Source organism: Carassius carassius, chromosome 29, assembly GCF_963082965.1.
Source record: "Carassius carassius chromosome 29, fCarCar2.1, whole genome shotgun sequence".
Lineage (NCBI taxonomy): Eukaryota > Metazoa > Chordata > Actinopteri > Cypriniformes > Cyprinidae > Carassius > Carassius carassius.
The window spans coordinates 9293051-9307901 of NC_081783.1; the positions used below are offsets into that span (position 1 = coordinate 9293051).

The 14851-nt window shown below is 35.9% G+C and overlaps 1 long non-coding RNA gene across 1 annotated transcript in view; it reads right to left on the bottom strand.

The window, feature by feature from the left end:
- The window catches only part of LOC132109597 (uncharacterized), a 123556-nt gene that overhangs the window by 22721 nt on the left and 85984 nt on the right, over window positions 1-14851 (bottom strand). The window contains exon 2 of the long non-coding RNA XR_009424529.1: window positions 9077-9251. This is a non-coding gene — a long non-coding RNA (uncharacterized LOC132109597). The remainder of the gene's footprint in view (window positions 1-9076; window positions 9252-14851) is intronic.

Consider the following 14851-nt stretch of genomic DNA (forward strand, 5'->3'; position numbering starts at 1 on the left):
ACATTTTCACTAGAATTTTAAGACCCTAATGTCAGTCATTTTTCATTTTCGACTTGTTCTGACGTAGTAGTAAACATTTATAGCGCAGAAAACATTTATAAATCACATGTTTTGAATTTCATACTGAACACAACAGTAAAAAGAACATGTCAAAGGTTTTACAATGTAAAATAAAAATACAGACATTTATTGCGAATGGCTCGCTGAACATGAAATTTACTGTGCAACAGTGAAAAAAAAAAAGAACAAAAAAAAAAAAACAGCCCAACAGAGACAACGACTGACCAAGTATCTGTTTCCACACCAACTAAATGGCTCAGTCAGACAGACGTGTGGCTGCGTGCCCTCAGGCTTTGTGATGCTTTACTTTGGACAAGAAGAACATCAAAAAAGCAGAGAGAATCTTAATTAAGCTGACACTTTAATCAATTGAGATACCAGCTTGGTCTTAAAGGTCAAATTCTCTCTGGCTCCATCATCTATTGGTAAATAAAATAAAACACTGACAAACATAAGAGATTAAAAATACTGTTGTGTGAGAGAGAACACTATTTAATTTAGTTTGAAATGTACTGCAAATTGTTTAGAGCAGCAGCCCTGAGGAATTACAATGACAACATGCATATTCGAAATCTAATTATGACAGGCTGGAACAAGGAATGATTTTTAGCATGTCACTTCCTGAACTTTATTAAGCATCTCTGAGGTGGCCTCCTTAAACAAAGCTGCACTCACATGGTGAATGTGTGCAGTGTCTTTCTTTTACCTGTTCCTTATTTACACAGGAAGCACCAGACTGCCACACCTTGTCAATCTACCTCTCAGAGGAATGTGGGTATTTACGGTCAACAGTATGACGTATATCTTTAACTATCGGCCTCACTTAAGGGGGATCTTTCAAGCGCCATTGACATTGACATACACGCTAAGTCCAACAAAGTAGCACAGAGCTTATTCTTTCCTGCATGTATAATCCAGTAATTTCTTGCTTCTTTTTTCTTGTGTACAATTGCATGTCTAGACTGAGCTTCTTTCTGTTGTTGCCTCCAACAAAGCTCTGGGAAAACTTTAAACTCGCCTTCTCATGCCTTCCTTCCCCCTTCAGCTACACATCTGTAGCCAGAGATATTAGACAAAATGTCTCTGCGCCCACGCAAACATACAGTCGCAAACCAGACCACCGATCTCCACCGCCCCCCCCCCCCCCCCCACCAAGCAACACCAGTGCAACAGACTAACCTTTTTCTGTGTGATCCGCTTCTTTACAGCAAAAGATCGGACCTTCTACTTTTTTGTTTTGGTTGTTGCGCATTATTTTCTGTTTTTAAGAGAAAAAAGGGAAGGGGAAAAAAGTGGTTAAATTTTTTGAAGGAAAATAAATAAATAAATGCATACCTAAGACCCTACATAGTACATGTTAAAATAAAATAAAATAAAATAAAACCTCAAACTCAAACTAACCTGAGTTTTGGGATAAACATTAATTTACATTTTTATTTAACTTTTGGTACAGCCAGTTTTCATGTTAGATATTATAACAGTTAGAGAATGACCATTTAAAACATATATATTTTTCTTTAATCAACAAGAATTTTCCCATGAAATCCATTTAAAAGGCAACAGGTGAGCAAATCCTGCAAATCATCTGGGAACATGGTCACCCTGAAGCCCTGCATTCATCAATATCCTGCTTGGCTCTCCATACAGACCCACGCACAAACATTCAGCAACCCCCTTCCTGCTGCCTAAAAGTTCACAGTCCTGATAGGGGCCCCCAATTCTGTGCATACAGAACAGCCTGAAATAATGCAGAATCATAGCCATGACACTGATGACAATGAACAATATCTTCAGATCCATTACTCCTGTGGACTTTTCATTCTTTATTCCTGACAGCCTCTATTGATTAAACGCTTCACTGTTTGCTGTGTAGATCAAAAGGTAATTAAAATAGCGATGATATGTCACATATTATTGTAAAATTAAAGGTCAAACGGGAGACAAATATGTAATTTCCTGAAATTGGCAGATTAATTAAATTTCAACTTTGCGTTTTGAGAATCTCTGCAAAACGATCAATTGACACGTGACCCGACATTTTATATATCATTTCACCTGTCATTTGAAAAGTTGGCATAAATCAACAGCAATCAGTCTTTTTTAATACTAAATAAAAGAAAAAGAACTTGTTTTAGCTACCTGTCCTTAACTATTTATTTTTCTCATGCTTATGCAGAAAAGATTTGACAGAGGTGCAGTTCTTAAACAAATGCCCTCACTGTTTTCCCCCCTTTTCCCCAACACTCCTGTCTGTACAGCAGCTGGTCCCACAAGGTCTCCCAGAAGGATAGACATTCGCGATGGACAATGAAGCTGCAGAGGCGCCGTACTGTGCCACTGGGAACAGCTTTGGAATGGGAATGAAAAATCTTTAATCTAGAATCACAGCTGTCCTCCCCTCGTTACTGAAGAGCCGCACCAGAACTCAAACCCCCTCCCCATCCACGTCCACTCAAAGCCAATGGCTCCCCATGGTACCGTTGCATCCTGATAAAATGGGAACTTTCACACAAATAGTTTATGTGAGTTCCTCTCATAAATCGTGGCATGCACTCTCTCTCCTATCAATAAAACCCTAGTGTTCAAGGGCTGTTCGCCATGGTGTCATTTAATAGGAATCAAAAAGAGATTCTTCTTTTTATGTCTGACTTTATGAAGTTCCTTTTATATGCACACAGGAGTATACAACCTTTCTAACTTCATTATCACATTGTTTTACTCAGGGTAAACTCTTATATATACACGATCCCTGTAAAAGTTGTGAAAATGAGCACTGTTTTGTTCTTATGGCTAGATTCATGTGTTTCACCCCAGATTTTATACACCTTTTACAAATCTCTCTCTCTCGCTCTCTCTCACAAACTCTCACACAACACTTTTTCTTTTTGTTCTTAACATAGAGAGCTCTTTCTAAACAACTGAGCCTATATGTTGAATACCAGTAACATAACAGTTGAAACATGAATATTAAATGTAATGACGGAAAGAAAGGATAATTGTAACAGTTTTTGGTTTTTGCTCATTTGTTCAGAAAATGTTTAGCCTAAACCTTTGACACTTCTCCTCACACATCTTTGACATATTAGCAGTAATTTCCCATGACAGTTAAATGTATAACTTTTTTAAAATTGAGTTGGATACAATTAAACTACAAGCCAGATGTTTCATTCATAATACTCATGATGTAATGTGATGAATCTAAAAGTAAATGAAAATGTTTTATGATGCAAACGATTCCATTTTATAATATGCAACATCAGTCAATTACACAATACAAACAAATCTTAATACTATGATGGACATGTTATAACAGTGACATCAGAATGTGTATGGAAAATACATAATCAATGTACATTTTTCAATGAATTACAACCCAGAAAATACATTTTAAAACCAGAAATAACATAATGAAGATTTTTACTCATGCAAAACTTTTTCTTTCTTTCTTTCTTTTTTACACTCAAACTGCTACAAAATATTCCAAGGCTACTATATTTGGCTACTGCACATCCATATGGCACATATAATACAAAAAGCAGAAATATGGGTAGTTTATGTAACCCTGTTATTGCTGGTTCCACAGTGCTTTTATGCATGGCTGAAAATTCTTGTGAAATGTGTGTATTTGATTATTTTCTATGCACACGTAGAAGAGAAAAAATGGGGAAAACTGAGTAATGAAACAGAGCTGAAACTGCGGTCATTTATAATGTGTGGTTTCATCTTTTGAGTAGCGGTACCACCACCACACTGTGAAAACCAGACCTATAATCAACACCAGGGTTGTGCCAGGGGGATTTTACTCAAGTGTTCTCACATTTGTACCAGTGGGAAAAGCTTCACTAGCAGGGTTGCAGACATCTATCACTATTTCATATTTATTATAATATCTCAAACACTTACAGAGGAATTCATTCCCTTCACTGATTTGTTGAAAACATTTAAAATGGAAGACATTTTTTGACAAAAGTAATCTTTTGAAATTTCAGTGCACTTCACAATTTAGGATACCTTGAATAAAACATACCATGTAAAAGCTGTAGCCTTTATGAAAATGTTAAGGCTCGTGCCAGTAGTCCAGAAAGGATGCTTTAGGTCTCACTTTCTTTCTGTGTTTACTTTGGCATGGTGTTCCATGCAGAAATCAGTCTACCCCCAAAAGACTTCGGTGCGGTCATGTCCCAGAAACGCAAGGCCTACTAGAGTGGTGACCTTTACAGAACTTATGTGCAACAGGTTCTGGTCTCTGATGTTATGCTGGAGCAAATGTGATAGATCATCAGTAATCAATGGAAACAGGCACCTCAAAAGAAAACTACAACAAAGTGGAGAAAAAAAAAAGAACAACAACACATATATACAACTTATGCAAGCTCTATAATACCGAGCTAACAATAGTTTAATATAAACAGTTGCCAATAATGAGTTGTCCAAAAATTCAAAAAGTGTAGGTTGGATGTTCTGGAATGTTACAGAAAGCACTAGAATATGAAAGTGTATTTCAGAATGTTACAGGAACTTCTAGAATGTTCCTATCCTTGCGAAAGCAAATATGCAGAATTAGTACAAAAACGTATCTGTTCTTAGTGAATCATAATTAACAATAGAAGTTCCAAAATTTACCTGACCTAAATATACAATAAGTTGTAATAGTTAGCACCACAGAATTACAGAAGAACTGTATATATATAAATATTATTTTATTTTTACATCGTGAAATATAATAAATGAAAAATATCCAATGATGCCCAATTTTTTTTTTTTTTGTAAGTCAATGCCAACCAAACTGTTTTGTTGTTTGGATGGCAGAATTTACATTTTTTGGGGGGTTAACTATTCCTTTAATTTTATCTTTTACTTCATCTAATGCCATCATATTTCTAAATGATAAATTTGACCAAACAGCGAGATCAGTGCATGTCATGTGATCTGAAAGATGTACCGCTGACATTTATTTCCCAGAGAGGGATGCATGTGTGTCTGACGGCTGTGATTATGAGACGCTGTCTAAGAGTGCAAAAATAAGACTTAAGGGGATTAAATTACATGACACAGAGCTCAGAGAATTTACGTCTGCTGAATCACTCTGATCACGAGTGTATAGTACACTGCTGGGTTTGAATTACAGCAGCACATGTGGTATTTGTTTTGAACATCAATTAATATTGATGATCCATTACAGCATCCTCCAAGCAGCTATTTTTAAGATTTCAATTTAGAAGCAGTTTTATCTTATCTGTCTCAGACAAAGGCCTCTATTGACTTATCATTCATATCATAATTATTGTTACACTGCCCTTTTTTACTTAATAAAAGAAAAAAAGTATTAAAATAAATCTTTCTAGGTATTTTTTGTTATGAAACATAAATCAATCCTATAAAAAGTACACAAATTTCACATTGCACTTTATAAAATTAGGCAAAAATTACGCTGAAGAATGTTGCACAAAGAAGCTGACAAACCTCCTAAGTGAACTCTGTATAAATTTCAGGGAATACAGTGAAGTCAAGCACAAGTCATAAAATTGTATTGTCTGATCATAATAAATTAAGGCACTGGACAGAGGACAACCCAGAGAAAAGTGAGGAGGCTCCCCGGGAGAGAGGCAGTTCAGGCCAGATGAGTGGTGTGTGTGTGTGTGTGTGTGTGTGTGTGTGTGTGTGTGTGTGTGTGTGGTAGCCACACAAACCAAACTACTCAATCAGTCCTGAGCAAGAGGGAATGGGTCATGCACAAGAAAAATCGAAAGAATTAAGGAGGCTGGAGTGAAAGTGTCCCTGAGTGCAGAGCGAAAGCATGTACGTGCGTTTGTGTGTAGCTCTGAGGACTATATTACCCCTGGGTTGTATGAAAGGGTGTAAATCAGGAGGTCCAACCTCACTGTAATGGCCCCTTTGGGTCAGTCTGCTGGCCTTTTAAATGGCTAAAAGCGATGGACGTTGGAGAGAATATACTGCTGAGAGTGATGAGAGAGAGAGAGAGAGAGGGTGAGAGAGAGAGAGAGGGTGAGAGAGAGAGAGAGAGAGAGAGAGAGAACAAAAACAGGTGACCTGAATCATTTTGTTTTGAAAGAGTTGATTTTTTTTTTCTCTCAGGTTTTACAAACAGAATAAATGGTTGTGATAAGTGTTAAAATGATTCCTTATCACATCAGGGGGCAGTTTTCTAGGTGAGGGAATAGTGTAATAGGCCTCTGTGAAATTATTATAAGCTTTCAACAAGCTCTATAAACATCAGTTATGCTCTATATACTGTAAATTATATTTTGTGGATATATATATATATATATATATATATATATATATATATATATATATATATATATATATATATATCCACAACCTTCAATATTTACTGTTATAAACAAAAAAGTTTACAGAACATGAGCAGGTTGCCTAATAAGAGCTGTGTCCCATTTTTCCTGTTGTTTTTCCGTCAAGGCATTTTGTCCACTGAAGATAAGGGAATTTAAAGTAAATAAAAAATTTAAAAAATTATATAAATGGTATATATAAATAATCTGTGCATTTTTGCATGACCTATTTTCTCCAGAAATATTTTCTATTTTTAATTCATATTTTAATTGGAATTTTTCTGCACTGTGGAGATGAACTGATTTCTTAACTCTTGTGGTGTGCTGAAAATCTTTTATCTAATCTGGTACACTTGATCAAAAATGACCATCCTTTTAAAAACTCTCATTATGCTATATTATCACCAACTCCTGGATTCAGTTTTTGTCAACTTGTTTTCTTTCAATTAGCGCAGAGTTCAATTTCTTTTTCGGAATGATTTTTGTAGGCCGGAAAACCTCAAGTGTAACAAGGGTAGAAATAAATCCTTAGGAAGTACAAAAATTATAAAATTTTTGAGGGGAAGTTGTTATACCCTGTTTGAGCAAAGTCAGTCAATTTTAGGTCAATGTGATAATATTAACTAGCATTTTTGGCATCAAAATCACTGTAACACAACATAAGGGTTAATAAACCACTTCAAATTATTTTACGAAAACAAAAGGAAAAACTTTTTGTTTTGCTTTAGTTTATTTTATTTAGCATGCTTCGCTTAGTTTTGGTAATTAACAGAGCTATATGTTTGTGCACACATGTGGATTTCTTTGAGATGGTGAAGGTGACAGTCAAATCATTAGCGTTAGCATCAGTCGGGTGGATAACATTAGTGCTGTGCCTCCCCATCTTCCTCTTTCTACTCTTCCTGTAACCTCAGAGGTGGAGAAGAAAATGAAGGAGGATTAGTAGAACTCTGAATCATCCAAATTACTCTAAATGATTTCTTCCAGAAGGCACAGCCGATGTGTGGCATGTTTAAGATGACATTTCAGTCGTAGAGGTAATTTGCATTCTATTTGACTCTGAACGGCCCGCCGATATTAAGGATTCTGCTTGCATTTTTTTTTTTTTGATTCGCTCAGTTCAAAGATACACGCTAAGCAGCCGTGCTTAATCAGGGTAAGCACGACTCCTGTCAATCTAAGACAAAAGACATGGAGCTCGTCTAAGCTCCCGAGGCATTCTGCCCTGTCCACTCATGACACAGAGCAAATCTCCACTGCATCAATTCATCTTATTAAACAAAGATCTCAAACCGAACACATGTATCGGTAATATCACCTGGCGAAATTAAAAGAAAGCGCGGGAGGGGGGTAAAAAGGAAGCAAGAGAAAAAAGATTACGTTCAGGTTATTACATGCGGCTGCACATCACGCGGTGTGAGGCTGCTGTGATCCTGTTGCTAAGATACTTGGCTAATACCACAGAAACAAGCCCATATTGCTAATCTAGAGGAATCCATGCATGCCTCCACATATTTTGGCAGTGTGAGCTTGGACTCCATTACATGTCTTCAGTGCCTCACCTAGAGTCTATGGTGTTTCCCTTTTTATCTCCGTAAGCCCCCCAAGATCTGAAAGAAATATAGAAATGTGACACACTTTTGCCGCTATATTTGGTGGCCGTGGGCAATTTAAAAAGGATTACACTTTGGGAGAAGGATGTAAGAAAGTAGAAAACGTGCATCCAGCCATAAGAGTCCTTCAAAGAATGCAGATCTGAAAAAAAGACAAAAAAAAAAGCACCTGTTTTGATACGAAACACATTTTGTGGTCCTCTCCATAGAATGAGAGTACTTGGGATTTTCAATGCATTACCGATATGCTCTGTGAAAGTTAGCACATAATATCGAGATACTCAGATGTGTTCAGACTCGTAGATGCGCACTGAATAGTATTGCAATGTTATCTATCTATCCGATTTACTGAAATAATTTAGGACTCAAAAAATTCATTAGGATATTGCAATAAAGTCATTTCCACACTAATAAACATTTTATTAGATAAAGTACGTGTGAATTAAGGTTAATCTCAATTGCAAATGTCCAAGTTGACCTGAATTCACCCTGTACAATATAAAAAGCAAGAGTACATTATAATTCCATTTTTAAAATAGGCAGGAAAAAAAAAGGTTTACAGCAGCTTCTTAAAGTGTCCAGAGACTGCTTCTTTAATTCCCCAAAATTCTGGCATTGTGTTTCAGCTTTAACTTCACCTGTCTTTTTGTTGGTAACATCTGGGGCATTAAGCCAACATTTGAAAACGTCAGAAGATGCTCTGTGAGATGAAGTTTCAAAAGTCCATAATATATTTAAGTGCAAAGCTATTACAAGCATTAAAAAAGTAAAGTAAAAGGACAAATCTAATTTAAAAGATAGATGTTAACTGTCTTTTTTGTTGTTGTTGTTGCTGCTGCATTGGTCAGTGTTTTAGGCAAATTCAGTATAACTGTACAATTATTTGACCGATTAGAGTTTAGAGCATAAAATAAAAAATGTGCATTTCATAAATCTTTTCTACGACAATCTTTGCTTTGCACAATTGAAGATGTAATATAATTAAACAAATTCTGATGTGCAGGTGACACCATAAAATATCATCTCTAGAAATGAACTGGACTCTAAGGGTTTTGGTGTGAAAGTGAGAAGAGATATTCTGGTTGTCACCTGTGTAATGTCTCAGCAGAAGTCCAGTGGTCTTACAGAGGGAGATGGAGAGTGGACGCACATGAAGTTCAGAGTTCTGTTCAGAATCATCTCAGCTCAAAGCATTATGTCCACTGAAGATACAGGTGAAAAGGTACTGGACCGGTTACAACCATTCTCCAGCATCCCTTCTGACCTGACACATGAAAAAAAAAAAAAAAGAGTTAAAAATAATCCATTAAATATCTAGGCTTTGCATTACCTGTGATTTTACAAAATGTATTTATTAGTAATTTCTCTTTTCTGCACTGTTGATAACTTTCTTTTCTTTTCTTTTTTTAAGACAGGGTTTCAGTGTATTTTTTATATTTTTACCACTTCTGTGAACATTTGATATAAAAAGCATTTATTTATAAAAAATTAATCATGAAGCAAAATCAGCACCTTTATTCTTCCTATTATACTACAGTACATGTGTGAATAGTGCAGTAAGCATCGATGTGTGTGCGCGCACACATCCAAGTAAATGTTACTGTGAACACTTTCTCCAGGCACATATTGTTATTGCTGCTAAAGAGTAAACAGAGCAGGTTGGATCGATATGGAGCAGAGCGGTAGGGAAGACAAACCCTTCGCTTTTCCTCTCTACCGCTCCACTCATTTCTCCCAGTGGCGGGAGAAAGAGCCTTGTTTACTGGCGAAGGGTCTGGCCGTTGATTGTCATCCCCGCGGTAATGGCAATGCGTGCACCAGATCAATAACCATCTGCACCAGTCCTCAAGCAATAACATTCAATAGGAAAATCCATTTACTTTTACTTACCTTTCATTTCTTTCATTTTACCATAAGGACAGGCAGCCTGGGCAGTGGGCTTAGCTAGGAGGGCATTTAGCATGGGACCCAAAACACCACTAGTACCTTAAGCCTGTTTTTTTTCTCCACTCAAAATTGGTGGCCGGTTGCGAAAAAGGCAGACTTTTTAAAAGAGAGAGGAATGCAGGCAGAAAGGTAAACACTGAAGTGCATGTGCAAAACGGCTATGCTATCTCTATATAAATACTATTTATGCTTACTTTAATCTATTCATAATATATTGGTGTGTATATAAATGTTGTTGTTGGTGTTATTGCTGTTGTTAGTAGTAGTAGTAGTAGTTAAGACTTTTATACTTTATGCCAAAATTTATTTGGACTATTAATATGCAGGGAGTATTACATTTACACATACTATATCTATATCTATCTATCTCTCTCTCTCTCTCTATCCATCCATCCATCCATCCATCCATCTGTACACACACACACACACACGTTTTTAGACAAATTTAGATTTGTTATTAGACAGATAGACAGACAGATGGATATTATATTTTGTGTATATTGTATAATATATATTGTATAAATTATTATTATTATTATTACCATCATTAACATCAGCATCATCATCAGATGTAACTTTAATACTTTTATGCGCAAATGTATTCAGAGTATCAGTATTTATTATAAAGAGGATTTTTAATTCATAAACACACACACACACACACACAGACAAACATATTTTATGTATATTTTATAATATATATGTAACATACATAAATATCATAATAAACATGTTATATCAGATTAAACAATTTTTTCATACAAAACAAATGAATGGACAAATTATAAACAAATTTGAAATTATTTAAAGTTTTCGTTGTTTCTTCTGCCATCACTCTCCAGAAGTTGGCCTGTATATGTGTCTCTGCTTCATAACAATGAATCTGGCTGGCCTCCCAATAACCCTGCTCCCATAGTCTAAGTCCACCTCCCCATCGTCACACCAGCAGCCAAATATCCATGAAAAAAGCAACGTTACCAAGCCAGATCTACTGTGAGAGCCAGTTAAAGCAGTCTACTTCTAAGAACAGACTACCGACCATGCACACACACACACCCTAAAAGACTTGTGAGTGTGTTTATTGGGGTTATGCTTGTTTATGAATCTGAGTACTTTATATTTGGCTCCCACATTCACTGGGAATGGGCTGTGCCTTTTATGATTCATATTTATGAGGTATTTTTTGCTAAAGCGTCACCATGCCTGAAAAGTGTCATCTACATCATCTTGTGGGAATGAATTCAGTGGAGCAAACCATATCCCACCCAATGAAACTATTTTTAAAGCAACACATATTTACTTTCAAATAAAACAGCACATGAGCATTTTGATTTAAAAGCATTAAAAGGGTAAGTTTTATAAGGGATTTACTAAGATAACTAGGTCAAAGGAAACAGATTTCATATGCATGTGCACTTGTGGCAAATGTATTACATACTGTATGTATATATGAGAGTATAAATGTATATAGATATGCATACACTCACACACAGCATATACATATATGTGTATATATATATCCTGGAAAATCTAGCATTATTTTAGGCATGTGTTTGTGATGCACAAAAAGTCACTAGTCTTAAGTATTTATCGGATGTGCTTATGTATGTCGCTATTAATATTTTTAGAATACGTGCAAAGATGAGGCTTATGCGAGAATGTTCCTTTGAGTGTTCACACACATCCTCTGGATTACTGAGACTATACCATATACAGAGGCTCGTAAATGCTTTAGTTAAGAGTTGGACACCTATTGTTATGGTCTGATAAATATGGCACACCATAGGTGCACTTAATCTCTCTGCGAAGGTCACAACTTTACACATGTACCCTACGAGTGCGCTCAAAGAGAGAGATGCAGAGTCTGTATATCCACATCACTCTCATAATTTGCCTATTGTTCCAGGTTGAGCTTCAAGCACGCTGGAATGCCAGGACTGCCTGACAGAAGGCTGCTGTACTCCCAGCATTGACAGCAGTGACTCACTGAAGCATCTCTGCCATCCCGCATTGTAAAGCTCTAGGCTTGGCCTCCTCAACTCCACAGTGAGGCATTAAAGCTGGGCCTGGGATTTCGAAGACTTCAGAAGCCACACACATGCAGATGTGTAAACGCCTGCCCACTAGCAAGATCATGTGTTACTAGCATGGTTTCAACGTGCATAATAAAGTTTAGAAATTTATATGCTGTATAGTTTTTCTATGAGTGTAATAATCATAATTACAGTGATGTAACTTGGGAATAATTGCATCAGTTAAAATGTTACTGTTGCTGCACAGTGTTATTTTCTTAATAAAATATTATGCAATGTAACGTTCATCGTTAACAATTCCCGTTGCAATATTAAATCATTAAAACTTTATTTATTTTATTGCAGTAGTCTGTTATGAAAAACGTCTTATTCATTTAGTGCTTTTTTGGGGGGGATCTGAAAGTTATGTATTTACACAACACAAATAAATATGCAATTGCACAAATAAAGATTTTAGAAATCAGAGGCAGTACTGTATAAAAACATTTATTTTACTTTTATCTTACTTATTTTACATTATTAAAAATATATTGCAAATATTACAAAATCGTTCATTCCTGCTTTGCAATACTTTCCTTTTGCCCAAGCAATTAGAAATAATGCATTTACAGATCTTTCAATTGCTATTATTTAAAGAATGTAGGAAGGGTTGCTTTATGAGACATATTGAAATAATTATTAAGTAAGTACTGCCAAATTTAGGAAGCCACTGCAGTAAATCCTTGCATTGTGCTGCAAATAAATACCATTTCATAAAGTGTGGAAATTAAATACTTGAGAGATATTACTTTGTTTAAAAAAATAAGGTTGGAAGATGATTGAAAGATGATTTGAAAAGAAAAAGAAAGATATCAAATAAAATATTCTACCTGGCATTTTTAATAAGCAAATAATCTAATATCTTGTTTGTGTGTGTCTTATGTATGCTTGTTTCTGCCCCCTCAGGTTTTTAAATGAGCCTTGAAAATTAAACTACTGCTCTACAAAGCGAAGGAATACGATCATAGAGAAAATATAAGAATTATTCCTCCGTATTTGCAAAGGAATGTTAGCAAAATCCCTCGCTTGTACTGTAGAAAAGATAATCCAGGATTGCTTTCACAAGGGACGCTCTCTCTCAATCGGGTTCTGATGTTCAAATGCATATGAAGTTTCTAGCAGAGAAAATATAGAGCTAAATGTAAGAAACAGAGGTTTCATGTATTTCTCCTGTTTCTGACAATTCTGTTACTATTTATCTGATTTACACAATTTACACAATGTAAAAGTATTATCTTTTCATTAAAATCTCTCAAACAATATATGTAGTCTGTTTTGTATCCATTCAGCTTCACACAAACCCCATATTCTTTCTCAGAATTACTTTCAAATCCAAAGAAGTCCCAATACCAATCCTGTAGTCATTCCTTATAATTTGACTGTGTGTCCCAGCATATTTCTCATGACACGTGACGTGTCCCGAAGTGTTCTGGTCTACAGTGGCGGCCTACGTCTGTGCTCTTCCAGCATCGGTGGAAAACACACACACACTAGATCTGCCGCTGTCTAATTACCTCATACAGCATGGCAACTTCAAAAAAAAAAGCACCAGGTTGAACTTTCATATATATATTGATCTTAATTATTTCGCCCCCAGAGGGTTAAACAAACTCCAAAGTGGAAGCAGAGGGGTAGCTCTGTTTTTTTCAAGCTTTACTGGGATTTGGTTCAATTGGTATAGAGGTGCACTGCAAAAGAGAAAGATGGGAAAAACAGCCTCGGGCACCTAGCTGAGGATTTGACCTGCTCTTGCAGCCTGGGAGAGAAAGAAACCGAGAGAGGAAGAGACAGAGAGAGAAAAAAGCCTGCTTTCCCACACTCTCCAGGTTGGCTTTTTTAAGGCTGGATATACTGGTGCCCTTATAGGTATGTGCATTTCCAGCACTTCGCTAGGCAATAAGTGCGTGAGATGTTAAACAATTCAAACACTGTGCTGCCGTGCCGACCCTAAGGCTCGGCTTACAGACTCAAAATTAAACAAATAATAATAATTAAGAAAAAAATCTCAGCTCAGAGTCCCTTCACACACAGAGGCCTCACACGTTCAGGCGAGTCACGCAACTCAGCTCGACGCAGCACTATATGATAAAAGGGAATTATATCTCTGTTTACTGCTAGAAGTTCAGAGGAGCAACCAAGTAATATCCTGCACCTTTGAAGTTCATCGCCTTGCGTTTTCAGTTGATACTTTTGTTATAAGTTGTGAAAACAAATATAAGAGGCTACATTTTTGCTGATTGTTAAATAGCTCAAACAAAATTTATGTACTTACATTTTTGAAGTATTTAAGTACCATTTTAAAATCTCTTGCTAGTTTTAATATCATTCTGGAGTTATTTAAAGCATTGCAAAAAAACAATCACTTTTATTTTTATCATGAATTTTGAAAATTCTAGTGTTTTATATATTTGGCATAACAAAATAATACTTAATTTTGGAAAAGTAAGTATAAAAAACCTAAATGTAAAAAACAAAACAAAAAAAAAAACACTTACTTTTGCATCAGACTGAAAAAAATCCAACACCATTAAGAAATAAAAATCTTACAGTTTGGTCATCTTTATTCTTAAACAACTATTCAGAATAAACACTTTTGCTTCGTACTTGAAATTCCACTACATGAATCATATGAAGATCTCTGTTTTTTTACTCCATGTATTCTTACATTTCTATTTCCCAGGTATTTTTGGAGGAGAGTTCTGCTCTACTATGGTTATGATAATTTGATCGGTGAAGACATAGATATTTGAACTGGAAGAACAGGAAGATGCAAATCCCCCCGTAAATCCCTATGCCATACAAGCCTACGCCGACGGTGCAGTTTAATATCTGCAGCCATGATTAA